General features: G+C 36.6%; 1 long non-coding RNA gene across 1 annotated transcript; it reads left to right on the top strand.

Moving 5' to 3' along the window:
- Positions 1-12,291: 12,291 nt before the first annotated feature.
- Positions 12,292-14,823, top strand: LOC104223957 (uncharacterized). Its single transcript, XR_011402930.1, has 2 exons — positions 12,292-12,391; positions 13,092-14,823. It is a non-coding gene; the product is annotated as an uncharacterized lncRNA (long non-coding RNA).
- Positions 14,824-14,832: the final 9 nt, after the last annotated feature.

Genomic DNA, 14,832 nt, shown 5'->3' on the forward strand with positions numbered 1-14,832 from the left:
GTACAGTGGTACTGTTGTACAAGAACAAAGGTGATATCGAGTATTGTAACAATTATAGGGGTATCAAGTTACTTATCCATACCATGAAAGTCTGGGAGAGGGTGGTGGAGGTGAGGGTGAGGAAGACGACGTCTATATCTAATAATCAGTTTGGGTTCATGTCGGGTCGCTCTACTACGGAAGATATCCACCTTATTAGGAGGTTGGTGGAGCAGTATAGGGATAGGAAGAAGGTTCTGCACATGGTGTATATTGACTTGGAGAAAGCGTATGACAAGGTCCTTAGGGAGGTGCTCTGGAGATGTCTTGAGGCAAAGGGCGTGCCGGTAGCCTACATAAGAGCAATCAAGGACATGTATGATGGAGCTAAGACTAAGGTTAGGACTGTGGGAGGCAACTCACAGCATTTCCCGGTTGTTATGGGATTACACCAAGGCTCTGCGCTTAGACCGTTCTTATTTGCCTTGGTGATGGATGCATTGACACACCATATTCAAGGGGGTGTGCCATTGTGTATGTTATTTGCTGATGACATAGTTCTAATTGATGAGACGAGGGTCGGTGTTGACGAGAGATTGGAGGTTTAGAGACAGACCCTCGAGTCTAAGGGTTTCAAATTGAGCAGGTCTAAGACAGAGTACCTGGAGTGCGAGTTTAGTGCTGAGTCGAGGGAAGTAGGCAGGGACGTGAGGCTTGGATCACATGTCATCCCCAAGAGAGATAGCTTCAAGTATCTTGGGTTGATGATCCAGGGGGACGGAGAGATCGACGAGGACATCACTCACCGTATAGGGGCGGGCTGGATGAAATGGAGGCTTGCATCGGGAGTCTTGTGTGACAAGAAAGTACCACCGTTACTCAAAAGGTAAGTTTTATAGAGCTATAGTTAGACCGGTCATGTTGTATGGGGTAGAGTGTTGGCCGGTTAAGAACTCTCATATCCAAAGGATGAAGGTAGCAGAGATGAGGATGTTGAGGTAGATGTGCGGGCACACTAGGATAGACAAGATTAGGAATGAGGATATTCAGAATAAGGTGGGCGGGCACCTGTGGATGACAAGATGCGGGAAGCGAGGCTCAGATGGTTCGGGCATGTGCGGAGGAGAATCCTTGATGCTCCGGTGAGGAGGTGTGAGCGGTTGGCCGTGGTGGGTACGAGAAAAGGTAGATGGAGGCCTAAGAAGTATTGGGGAGAGGTGATCATGCAGGACATGGTACGACTGCAGATTTCTGAGGGCATGGCCCTTGATAGGAAGGTTTGGAGGTCAAGCATTAGGGTTGTAGGTTAGGAGGTAGTAGAGCTTTGCGTACTTCATACCAGGGGCGAGGCGGGATTGGATTAGGGTTGATCTTAGATAACTTGCAGTTTATGTTGAATCCACACTATCTTTGTTGTTTATCTTAGCCCCGGGCCTTAGTTACTGGTTACTATTATTGCATGTCATTTATCTTTTGGTTGTTATGCTTCTGTTACTATTATGGTTCATACTGGAGTTACTAATGAATTGTCTCATTCTTCTCTTTTTCTTTTTTCTGAGCCGAGGGTCTATCGAAAACAACCTCTCTGCTCTATCAGGGTAGGGGTAAGGTCTGCGTACATTACCCTCCCCAGACCCCACTTTGTGGGATTTTATTGGGTAGTAGTAGTACTTGATGTTGTTTACATATAAGTCAACATCCGGTCAACTTTCCCAACTTAAGCCCTCTCAAAAGACACTAAGTATTTCAATTCACTCTAATACCACTTCGAACGCGGTCGCATCAAACTGATAAGATATAATGCAGCAGAAGAACACAAAATGAAGTAGAAAATGGGGGAATGAGGCTATAACTCTCGAAACGATCGGTCGGGTCTACACTGCACAAAATGTACATCAAGTGTAGCAGGAGTACGTAAATCAACACGTACCCAGTAAGTATCTAGTCTAACCTCGAAGAAGTAGTGATGAGGGGTCGACTTCGATACTTACTATGGTCTAACAATAAAGTACCGAAATTATAATTAAAAATGGATTATATAAATACAGCTGGAAACTTAATAACAAGAAATACATAAACAATTCTTTCACTAATGGTAAATCCCAAATTAATTTCTATCATTTAACAAATTAATCTCTCAAGCCAATGAAATAATATCAATTATAATTGGGCTTTAAGATTCTTACGCACAAATTATGCTGAGGTTGTACGACCTGATCAAACATACACATATATAAATTGTGCATTATCGAGGGTCGAACTGAACGAACCATAGATGCATCTATTAACCTACCGAGGCGAACGACCTACTCCCATGAGAATAGTGTAATTTATCTCGCTCGTGAAATATACTTGCGATGTGAGTGAATGTAAATTTCTCAAAGTTATCGTAATATTCCTCAATTCTTTTTAAAAAAAAAAGAAATTCAAACTGAAACCTTTTAAATCCTGAATCCTAAACTCAGCTCTATTTGTAACGATCCGACCGGTCATTTTGAGAATTTGTACTTCACACGATGGTTTGGGGGCACAAATAGCTCTATATGATGTATTAGGACTTGTGTGAAAAATTTAAGTTCATTCCGAGTTGATTTGATATGTTTCGGCGCGAGTTTTTGGAAGTCGAAAGTTCATTAAGTTTGATTTGAGGTGCGTTTTGTCGTTTCGATGTTGTTATGCGTGATTTAAGGCCTCACGTAGGTCCGTGTTTTGTTATGGGACTTGTTGGTATATTTGTACGGGGTCCCGAGGGGCTCGGGTGAGTTTTGGATAGGTTTGGGATGTGTTACGCTTGTTTTTCTTATGTTTCGACGTCGTTTCTTCAAGCATAAATGATACCACATTAAACAAATGAGCTTCGATTTCTGTTTTGATTGAAGCATTAGATCTGTATTGTAATTAAGGAGCCATAGCAAAATGAATCATCAAATTAGGACATCGTATGGGGATTTTATGGTCATTTTACTAAGAATTGGGCTGCCAGATTTTTCAGATTAATTATTGCCACTGACTTCATATTTATAAGTCTGCACTATTTCCAACTATTGAAACCAACATATTTCCTTCATTATAAGGTCAAATGGAGTGATTCAAAAGCCTAACTTGACTGAAATTTTATAAGGAATCCATTGGAAGAATCAAAAGCAAGTTTCGGGATCATTTGGCATGCAAAACGAGGCAGAACAACTGGGCAAAAATACTTAATATCAAAAGTTTGTTCATTTGGTTATATTTTGAGTTAGGGAGCTCGGATTTGGACAATTTTTGGAGATAATTTTCGCTATATGGATTGGGGTAAGTATTCTATACTCGATTTTGGTTATATTTCATAGATCCATCTTCATTTTAGGCATTTGATTGATGATTTCAAAGTGAAATATGGGGGTTTTACCTTAAATTTTATAAAGTAAATTTTTGAGTTTTGAATACTGATCCGGAGTCAGATTTGAGTGAAACTAGTATGGTTGGACTCGTAATTGAATGGGTGGTCGGGGTTTGTAAATTTTGTCGGGTTCTGAGGTATGGGCCCGGGGAGTTGACTTTTGTTGACTTTTTGCAAATTGTATAAGGATCATAGCTTTGTCAATTGAAATTATTTTCTCTTGCATTGTTTGATGTATTTAAGCCTTTTTTGGCTAGATTGGGCCGAGCGATGGTGAATTGGTAAAGAAAAAGCTAAATTGAGTATTGAGTTGGTCGAATTGAGGTAAGTATCTTGTCTAACTTTGTGTGGAAAACCCACTCCTTAGGAATTGAGTTAATTGTGTTATCTTATTATGTGAAAGTCGTGTACGCAAGGTGACGAATGAGTACATAGCCTATATGTGGTATTGACTGGTTTAGATTGTCTAGTATCGTTCCATGCTTTTGATTAAATTGTCATAACATGTGGTATCTCGTTGTTAGACTACTCTTATATGCTCTATATGATGTTGTTAGCACTTATTTACATCTTACTCATTATTTGGCCCTTATATGCCTTGGTTGAAGTTATTGCCTTTTTATTGTCATGTTACCTCTTAATTGTTGAGTTCTTCTATGACTATGTGCATATCCGCTACATGTACAAATTGTTATAATTGCCTGCTTAGTTATCACGTGCCTTACATGTCTTATCATTTTGTAAAGGTTGTTGTATTCCTTTCATTTCATGTGGTTCCCTTGTTGCCGTGTACTCATACCCTTGTTGTAGAGATTCTGGTAAATTTAGTTATTGAATTGTTATTGTTGAATTAAGTTATTGTACGGGGGATCAGGTTGCACGTTGCAACAGGTGAAATAAGAGAGGTGGTGGAATAAGGGAGGATATTCATATTGTGATATTGTTATTGTACGGTGGGATCGGGTTGCATGCCACAACAGGTGAATAAGGGTGGATTGTTATGGTAAAATAAGGGTGAATTATGATATTGATATTATATGGTGGGATCAGGTTGCGCACCACAACATATTATGTTTATTGTTATAATATTGGTATTGTACGGTGGGATCGGGTTGCACGCCACAATAGGTGAAATAAGGGTGAATTGATATGGTGGAATACGGGTGACTTATGATATTGATATTATATGGGATCGGGTTGCGCGCCGCAACATATCTTGTATTTTGGTATCCCCTTGTGTGACTTCTAGGTTAAGACTCACCGTATATTTCGGTATTTACTATTTCTAATAGTTGTTATATTTTACTTCAATTAATTTCTCAACTTAATATTCTTAACTTGTCTGAGGTTTTTATTTCACTTAAATAGGAATCTTTATTATGTCTTAATTTAATAAACCCTATGTTAAATTCAATAGCTTATTCGATGTTGTATTTTATTTGGAAATGTTATTTTTCTTCACTCAAATAATTTCTAAAATAAACCCATTTTTCTCACTGATTTCCTACTTGGTCTAGAAACTGTTCTATTACTTTATGATATATAAGTAAAAATCTCTTGGACACCTTTATGAGCATGTGACACGGATGTTATGTACTGAGTAGCACGTGGATTTTGCCGTGCAAAGTGAGATGGAAATACGTGGGCACAAGGTATGTGTCTTAAAGGTTTGGAAGTTGTAATTATGATATGAGATTACGAGGATTTGGATTGTTGGAATTGTGTATTAGAAACGATTCAATTGGTTGAGTTAACATCTTTTTCCCTACTTAAACTCATTTATGCTTCATCCGGACCCCAACTATGTTGTAGTTTAATTACTTGGTTAATTCTCGTTGTCGTTCATGTTTTCATCTTATCGTTACTACTGTTTGCAATTTGATATCCTTTTGCTATTGGTATTACTCTGATAGTCCTCTCTTGTTAGATTTAAGTCATATCCTGCAGGTTATATATTCGGTGGTGTCTTGACCATGGCCTCGTCACTACTCTACCGAGGTTAGGCTTGATACTTACTGGGTATAACGGTGGTGTACTCATACTACACTTCTGCACTTCTTTTTGTACAGAACCAGGTACTTCAGATCGGGTTTGTTTTGACACTTATGTTTGGTGTGGCTGGAGACTTCAAGGTACACCTACTGGGCGTTCGCAGGCACCGAAGTCATCTTTTATTGTATTTATTTCCATTGTTTTCTTTTGTTCCGGAATAGTGATGTATTCATTATGTATAACTATTCGTAGAAAGGATTATGACTTGTTCTACCGGTTTAGGGATTGTAAATTGTACAAAAATTTCTATTTCGAAATTGTTCGATGTTAGCAAATATTGTCGTTATTTATGTTAATATTAGGCTTATCTAGTTTTAGAGACTAGGTGCCATCATGACTCCTTCAGAGGAATTTTGGGTCGTGACATTATTCAAGGCAAATAATAAGCATAATCAAATAACGGTGTCAACAAGGCATGGTGTAAACCTAAGACTACCTGGACATAAGCATAATTAGTAGCTACGTACGGACTCTTGTCACCTCGTACATACGTAACCCTCACAATTAGTAGCAAACAATAATTCAAATCAACTATGGGGTAAATTCCCTCTTACAAGGTTAGACAAGAGACTTACCTCGTCTTAAAGCCCACTTTCCGGTCACAAGTTCGCTCTAAAGCCCCAACTTGGTGTCGTTCAATCTGAAACTTGTTAAACAATGTGAAAATTAATCAAAAATATACACCAATTCTTGAAATTTAACAATTTAAAAAAAAAATTCAACTCCGCTCGAAAAGTTAGCAGTGGGGCCCACGTCTAGGAACTCGGCAGAACTCACAAAATCCAACAACCCATTCAATTACGAGTTCAACCATACTAATTTCATTCAAATCCGACTCCGAATCGGTATTCAAATCTCAAAAAATTGTTTTGTGAAATTATAGAAATTTCTTCCGATTTCTTCTTGAAAAATCAATAATCTAATACCAAAAATGAAGATTAATCCATGAAATATAATCACAAGTGAGTCAAGAATGTTTACCCCAAGTTTTGTGGTGAAATTCCTCTACAAAATCGCTAAATCCCGAGGTTCCCTAATAAATAGGAAATAATGGCTCAAAGGTACGAAATAAGGACTTATAACACTGCCCCGACTTCCTTCTTCGCGTTCGCGAGCCTCCCATCGCGTTCGCGATGAATAAAATTCTTAAAAGCCATTTCCAAACTCTTCTCAGATAGTCTCTAGTATAATGCTCATAACGTTTTGTACAAAACTCCAAATAACAAATGGTTTAACATTCTGAAGACTAGATACCAAGATCCACAACTTCCATATTTTAGTTATCTCCCAATTACTTATATATTTCGAGATATAAGCTATCAAAATCAGGCACGTGCAACACAAATTTCTTCTTCGCGATTTCCAAACATCTTCCCGGGCAGCCTGTAGTATACCAACCATAACTTTTTGTAAACAACTACAAATGCTAAATGGTTTAATTTGTTGAAAACTAGACACAAAGGACTACAACTTTTATTTTTTAGATCATATCTAAATTCCTTATAGATTGCGAGATATAAGCTTCCAAAGTCGGATGACGTACAACATGAATTCCTTCTTCGCGAACGAGAGAATCTCTTCGTGAACGCGAAGAACAAAATCCCAGCAGCAAAATCCTTCTTCGCGAACACGAGAGGCTCCTCGCGAACGCAAAGAACAACACTAGACATCAGAAAACCAGCATCTAAAGTAGCCCAAAATGCTCCGATAACACCCGAAACACCCCCGGTATCCCGTCCAATCATACTAACCTGTCCCAAAACATGACACGAACTTGCTCGAGGCCTCAAATCACACCAAACAACATTGAAATCATGAATCACACCACAATTCAAGCTTAATGAACTTTAGAACTTCAAACTTCTATATTCGATATCGAAACCTATCAAATCACGTCCGATTGACTTTAAATTTTGCACACAAGTCACATTTGGCATTACAAACCTACTTCCAACTTTTGCCAAATGACCCCGAAATGACCTACGAACCTTCAAATCCACATCCGGACGCGCTTCTAAGACCAGAATCACCACACAGAGCTATTCCCAGGCTCGGAATCTCAAATGGATATCGATAACATTAAAATACACTTCAACCCAAAATTATGAAATTCTTCCAAAATGCCAACTTTCCATAATAGGCGCCGAAACGCTCCCAGGTCATCCAAAACTCGATCCAGACATTAGCCCAAGTCTAAAATCATCATATGAACCTGTTGGAACCTTCAAATCCTGATTCCGATGTCGTTTACTAAAAAGTCAAACCTTGGTCAACCCTTCCAACTTAAAGCTTATGAAATGAGAATTTTCCTTTAAAATCAACTCCGAATTTCCCGAAATTCAATTCCGACCATACGTGTAAGTCATAATACCTGAAGTGAAGCTACTCAAGCCTCAGACCACCAAACAACGCGCTAGAGCTCAAAATGATCGCTCGGGTCGTTACATATTTCTTTGCTTTTAGTTTTAATTTAACAACTTCAATTTTCTCTTTTTTAAGCATACTATTTGGAAAATTGACCATTCCATTTTATTTTCCCAAGGACATTCTAAAATTTTTTAGGTTTATTTTTCACGTGCAAATTATATTAGATTATTTGCAAATCGATGTCCTTTGTCCGGGTAATCACTCCATGTCTACATCCACACTAAAGTACTCCCACGACAATACTGTATAACCGTTCTTAAAATAATAGTCGAAAAATTACATATTTCTTATATATATATATATATATATACACACAAAAATTATATAAATTTTATATTTTTCAGCTACCAAATATAAATATTTTTAACGCGGATTAAAAGTGAAAAATGCCCAAAATTCTTGCACCATAAAAGAAGTATTTTTACATAGTTCAAAGATTGAAAATAAGTTTTTAAGATTAGCTTATATAAGATTACTTTAGGTAAAACATGACAATCATTTTTGGATTTGCAGAGCGTAATTCTTCTTAATGTGAAAGCACATTTCACTATTGTATTGTTTTTGTGGATAAGCCTCGGAGACATGGTGCGTAGAGTTGTCAAAATTTGGTGGGCTATGACCAGCCCAACCCAACCCAGGCCTCGTGGGCTAGTACGGGCCGACCCTCCATCTATATGGGCCTTAAAATGGCCAGCCCAGCCTAGCCCTAAGAGGGCCGCAGGCTAGGACGGACCGACTCTTAAATTTTTTTAGAAAAAAAATATTACTTCAAATCTCTAGATATTTTTTTGTGACATAATCTCCTAATCATGTGAACGACTTCTGTTTATTTAGAGTGTACAAGAATTTTGATATTTGACAAGGAATCTCGTAATTGAAATGCAAATTATCTATATCTCTAGCTCTTTTTTTTTTAATGTTACATGAATATTTTTTTAGTTCTTTTCTTTCACTTTCCTTAGGTTCACGAATTGCTTCAATAAGTTTATATGTTAAGGTTTTATAATTTAGGTTTAACATTATTTGTTGATTTCATCATTATAGTCCATAAAATTTTTAAAATTCATGAAATTTGCTAGTGTTGTCAATTTTCTTTGGGTATTAAAACTTGACATTTTATATACTGAAGAGCAATTTAATAAATAATAATATATTAAAGTAACCAAACTGATCATTGACCACTTAAAGTATTATTTTCTTTTGAAAAAAATTATTATTGGTCACTTATACTTTCCTAGTTCGTTGTTAATTAATCAATAAAAAAAATTAATTTTGTCATGCTACATACATATAAAAAATATAAGTTCTAGGAGTAGTTGATATGAAAGGATAAATGAACAATCTAAGGTTGGAAAATGGGGATTATAGTTAATATTTTTTTAGTTTTTAATTTTTTTAAATATTTAAATTTGAATTTAATTAATTTTTGGCCCATGGGCCGGACAAGCGCAGCTTCGGTCAAGCCTCAAGGGCCAGAGGGCTGACTTGGGCCGGACTTATAAGCCTCACTTTTAAATGGGCTAAAAAAGTCCTAACCCAACCCTACCCAAATAGCGGGTTGTGTTAACATTTTGACCGGGAAAGTGCACGGTTAGCCACTAATAACACATGTATTTACTTTTAAGCCACTGTTTAAAATGTCTTTAGTCTTTAGTCACTGCTTTAATAAACTTTAACTGCCCGGACGAAAATACCCTTCTACTCATGTCCTTAACTTTTGAACTTAACTTCAGGACTACATGTCCTTAACTTTTGAACTTGGAACTCTAAGTTCAGGACTTCAGGACTACATGTCCTTAACTTTTGAACTTAACTTCAGGACTTGTCTTAGCTTTTGAACTTAACTTCAGGACTTCAGGACTACATGTCCTTAACTTTTGAACTTGTAACTGTAAGTTCAGGACCAAGTGTCCTTAACTTTTGAGCTTGTTAGTCTAAGTTCAGGACCTCTTGTCCTTAATTTTTGAGCTTGTTAGTCTAAGTTTAAGACTTCAGGACCTATTGTCCTTAACTTTTGAACTTGTAACTGTAAGTTCAGGACCTATTGTCCTTAACTTTTGGGCTTCTTAGCATAAGTTCAGGACCTATTGTCCTTAACCTTTGAGCTTGTTAGTTTAAGTTCAGGACTTCAGGACCTATTATCCTTAACTTTTGAACTTGTAACTCTAAGTTTAGGACCAAGTATCCTTAAATTATGAGCTTGTTACTGTAAGTTCAGGACTACCTCCCTCTCTTTATAGAACAAATCAAGTCACTATTTTGCTTCTTTCATTTTTTTTTTGCTGTGGTGAAAAACTTGTTGATATGGCCATTCAAGTGCAGTTGCACTCGGAGAATCTTGGTTTTCCTTCGCAGGATTTGATGGATAATAATGCTTGTGGATTCAATCAGTTTCCTTTTAACCATCAACGGCAACAATATTACGAGTACCCACAGCAACATCATCTGTTGCAAAATCTAGGAATAGATTTCACCGGAGAAAAGGGAGATGGAGAGACTGGCAAGAAAGAGAACATGGATAGAAAAGAGATAAAAGAAAGGGTACCACCATCTTTTTATATTAATTTTAATAGACTAGTGGCTATTTTTGCTCAGCATTAAACATGCTGGATAAAAAGTAAATATCACTTTAAAAAGTGACTACCCCATGCAATTTTTACCATTTTGACGGCTCTAATGGCGTGTAAGCCCATTTGATCTTTAAAAATTTTAATTTATAAATTAATTAAATCACATAAGTTATTATGAGCTACAATTGCTCTCTAAAAGTTAATAATTTAAAAACTTCATCGGCATTATAATTTAAAATATTACTCCGTATGATCAATAGATATAAAATTGCTTGTAAATAACAAAATAATAAAAAGTTGGCAGAATAGCCTATTATATACTTCTACTTGTCCCGCTTTGTCATTCCGCTCCCGATACTCTACTAAGTTTCATCTAGATACTTTTACTCATTTAAAAGTAATATTTTAAACCCTTATGACTATGCATGTTCCTCAATCGCCTTGTTGTATTATCCATGTCGCATAAAAATATTCCACGTCATTATTTTTCTTCACAAAAAATATTTTAAAAATTGGATTCTGAAGTAGATCGTTTTTTCTCCTTCAGAAGCACCTTCAAGCCTTCTTCTTTTTGAATACTAGCCATCTGGCATTTCCTCTCCTATTCTCTTTCAATTGTGAATCAAAATCTACCATTTCTCTTTCTAATATTTGCAAAATCAGATCTGTCATTTTTTTTATAGAAACCCAATGGACAATTCATTTTGTTCGCTTCTATTAAAATTAGATATAACAAAAATATTCCACTCAATCTCTGTAAATTCTCTGCACAATATCTTTAGATCTTGACTTGGACCGCCACAAGAGCCGCAGAATCATCAGGTATCAACACGATTGCTAGTATAGCCACCACTAAAATAGGAAGCGCCGCCGATGCCAAAGCAGAAGGCGAGAAACTCGCGACCTTCTCCAGCAAATTGAGCAGCCCCAGTTCTTCGGCCTTTAAAAATACTCCTAATTTCTCTATGGAGGACAACGTAATGCCTAGTTCTTCAGCCTTTGATAAAAGCCCAACTTTCTCCACAGTGCTCAAACAAATTGGTTAACACACCTCAATTTTCTTTCTCATCAATTTAAGTATTGCTTTGTGCATGTGTGTGTTTTTTTAGAATGTGCAGTCACACATTTTACCCAACTCAGCAATGCATATGCCACATATGCTTGGTCAACGGTCAGAGGGGTTTAAAGTAATACATTTTAAGAACTACGAGTGTCTAGATGAAACTTCGTAGAGTATCGGGACCAGAATGACAAAACAAGACAAGTATAAGTGTTTATTAGGCTATTCCGCCTAAAAAGTTTGATAATTTTGAGAGACATAGAGCTAAGATATGAAGACCTATATTAAGTGAAGATGTAAATTTTGGCTAACTATTTTCAAAAAAAATATTCAGATAATATTCATCCTCACGATGTTCTCAATTAATAAATATACAATACTATGAGTTGCTCTCAATCTTCATATTTCTATACATGAATAGAACTTTTAAAGTCTTTTAGCTCCGAGGTGAATCCCAAGAAACCTTTTAAAAAGCTGGTGTGAATTATTTAGAGCTGTAATGAGGCATTTTAAATTTTAGAATCGGACTTAATTTAAGTTGAGTTGAGGCGAGGGTATACCAAAAACAGTCTCTCTATTCCGGAAGAGTAGATGTAAGGTCTGTGTACACACTATCTTTCTCGAATACCACTTGTGAGATTCTACCGGGTTGTTGATGTTTTGTACTGAATTTAAGTTAAGATTCTTGTTTAACGTGTAGGATTAGTTTAATACTCCATAAGTTTACTTATCAGTACTATTTATTAACAAGTTGATACCGATACAACCTTTTTTTATTTATTTATATATAATCAAATTTCTTCAAGATGGAAGTCCACGATATATCTTCTTTTGCTATTCTTCCCCTTCATTTCTCTTGCCTGAAATCATAAAGTTAAAAAATCTTGAAGCAATTTATCTGTAGCCACTCAACAATCGAAGGTTAGATTTCTCTTATAAATTTCGTTCTTCCTTTTTTTTTTGGGGGGGCTATTGTTATGTCTGCTTAAGAAAGTCGCTTGAAATGTTTCCAAATTTTGGGTGCTAATAATACTCAGGCCTTCAATAATGGTAAATTAAGTGGAAAAGGAAATTTATCAAAAGCCTAGGAATATAAGATGGTACTTTGTTATCTTTTGATGTGAAACTTTTATGTTAATTCCTCTATTTTCAGATCTTAGATGTTGAAGATTGTGGCTCTTATTTCAACTTCATAGATGTGTAAAAGCTTATTTGTGAAGTTCCTTGAATAACCGATAAAATAATTATGGGAAGCCCTTGCATGACATTGTACTTGAAGCAGTACTGGTTATACACTCGCACTACATTGCAATATCAATTAGGATCTAGTGTCCTCACAATTGGGATTTGGGAGGGAGTGGTATGGGGTTATTCCTCATATTCAACAACGACATAGTGTAGTTTTACAAGTGGGGTCTGGGGAGGGTGGTGTGTACGCAGACCTTACCTCTACGTTGTGTAGGTAGAGAGACTGTTTCAGATAGATCCTCTTGATTATATTTTCTTTATTGGTGTCCTGCAGACACATAAGACTTTATATGTGTCATTAGTTTAATTTATATTCTTGTTTCCTTCCTATTATGGATGCTGACAGAGCTATCATTAATTCTGATACATGTAGATTATACTTTCAACAATCATAAAGAGGCCAAGCTAATTGATAATGGAATTTGAAGAACTAGTGGGATTTCATGAATATGTAGATCTTACGATTCAAAAATTGATGAGCTGGCCATTAGGGTGGGACGTTATCTCGATTGTTGGAATGGCTGGACAAGGTAAAACAGCTTTGGCTAGAAAGGTATACAATGATTGTTTTATTTTTAATCGCTTTGATGTTCGAGCATGGTGCTCCGTGTCAAAAGTATATAATCGGAGAAAGTTGTTGCTTGATATTCTAAAACAAGTTAACGGTTATAGGCCTGGTATCTTTGATAATGACGATAGCATAGCTGACATGTTGCGCAAGAGTCTAATGGGAAAGAGATATCTCATTGTATTGGATGACATATGGGAAGTCGGGGCATGGGATGTGTTGCGATTATGTTTCCCTAATAGAGAAAATGGGAGTAAAAAATGGTAACAACTCGGGTTCAGAAAGTGGCTAACGAGCTTCGGCACCAAAGTAGTCCTTGTTTGCTTCCATTTCTAAATGATGATCACAGTTGGGAATTATTGCAGAAGAAAGTATTTCAAGGAGAGAGCTGTCCTTTGGAGCTACTCAGTATAGGACCACTAGTTGCCAAAAAAATGTAACGGATTGCCTTCCCTAATCATCATGGTTGCTGGAATTCTTTCAAGAAAGAAAGAGGATCCTTCTTTCTGGCTTGAGGTTGCATATGATATAAGTTCTCATGCTTTAGAAGAGGAGAGTATGAAGATGATACAATCAAGTTATGACCAATTAGAGGACCATTTAAAGACTTGCCTTGTGTACATGGGATTGTTTCCCAAAGGTTATGAAATTCCCGTGTCTGATCTGCTGAAGTGGTGGATAGCTGAGGACTTTGTACAGAACTTTGACACATTGAAACTAGAAGAAACATCAAAGAGTTGCTTGTACGATCTTGTTAGCAGAAACCTAGTAATTGTTTCTAAAAGAAGAGCTAATGGTGAAATGAAGTGCTGCATAGTTCTTGATCAAGTGCGTGAGTTCTGCTTGAGAAAAATTAAAGAAGAAAAGTTCATGCAGTCAATAGTGCCGTATAATCCATGTCGACATGTAGATTCGGATGAACAAAGGTTATGCATGTATATACATGACACTATGAAAACTGATTACAATTGTGTCTTAGTGACATTTTCTTAACGGAAGAAATAGTTTCAAATATTGCAAGACTTCAACACCTTGAGACTCTTAAATTATCCGAGATATACTTTACGGGGGAAAAGCACTGGGACCTCAGTGATAATTACGTGTTCGAGAGACTCAAAGTTTTGAAATTGCATTATGTGTTTATGACCCGGTGGGATTTTTCAGAGGAATCATTTCCCATGCTTGAGAAACTAGCTATAAAGAGTTGTTCCAAGCTTGAAGAATTCCCGTATAGCTTAGTGTATATTAAAACACTACGATCGATTAAAGTGATCGACTGCAGTGACTCAGTATGGGAGATTAAAGAAGAAATAGAAGAACTCACAGGAGATGATGGATGGCTTAAAGTTGATATCTCAAAGAAAGGCTAAGGTAATTAGGTGGTTTCTTTCCAATGCTTTTGCACCTCTCTGTTGCTTCTGATATAAAAAGCAATTACTCCATCAGTTAGTCTGGATGATTTCAATTTTGTGACTTGCAACTGTATCTGATATGTATTGTCTGAAATTCTGCTAATATTATCCGTGTACTTTTGATCCTTCTGTAT

The sequence above is a fragment of the Nicotiana sylvestris genome, chromosome 10 (assembly GCF_000393655.2).
Source record: "Nicotiana sylvestris chromosome 10, ASM39365v2, whole genome shotgun sequence".
Classification (NCBI taxonomy): domain Eukaryota; kingdom Viridiplantae; phylum Streptophyta; class Magnoliopsida; order Solanales; family Solanaceae; genus Nicotiana; species Nicotiana sylvestris.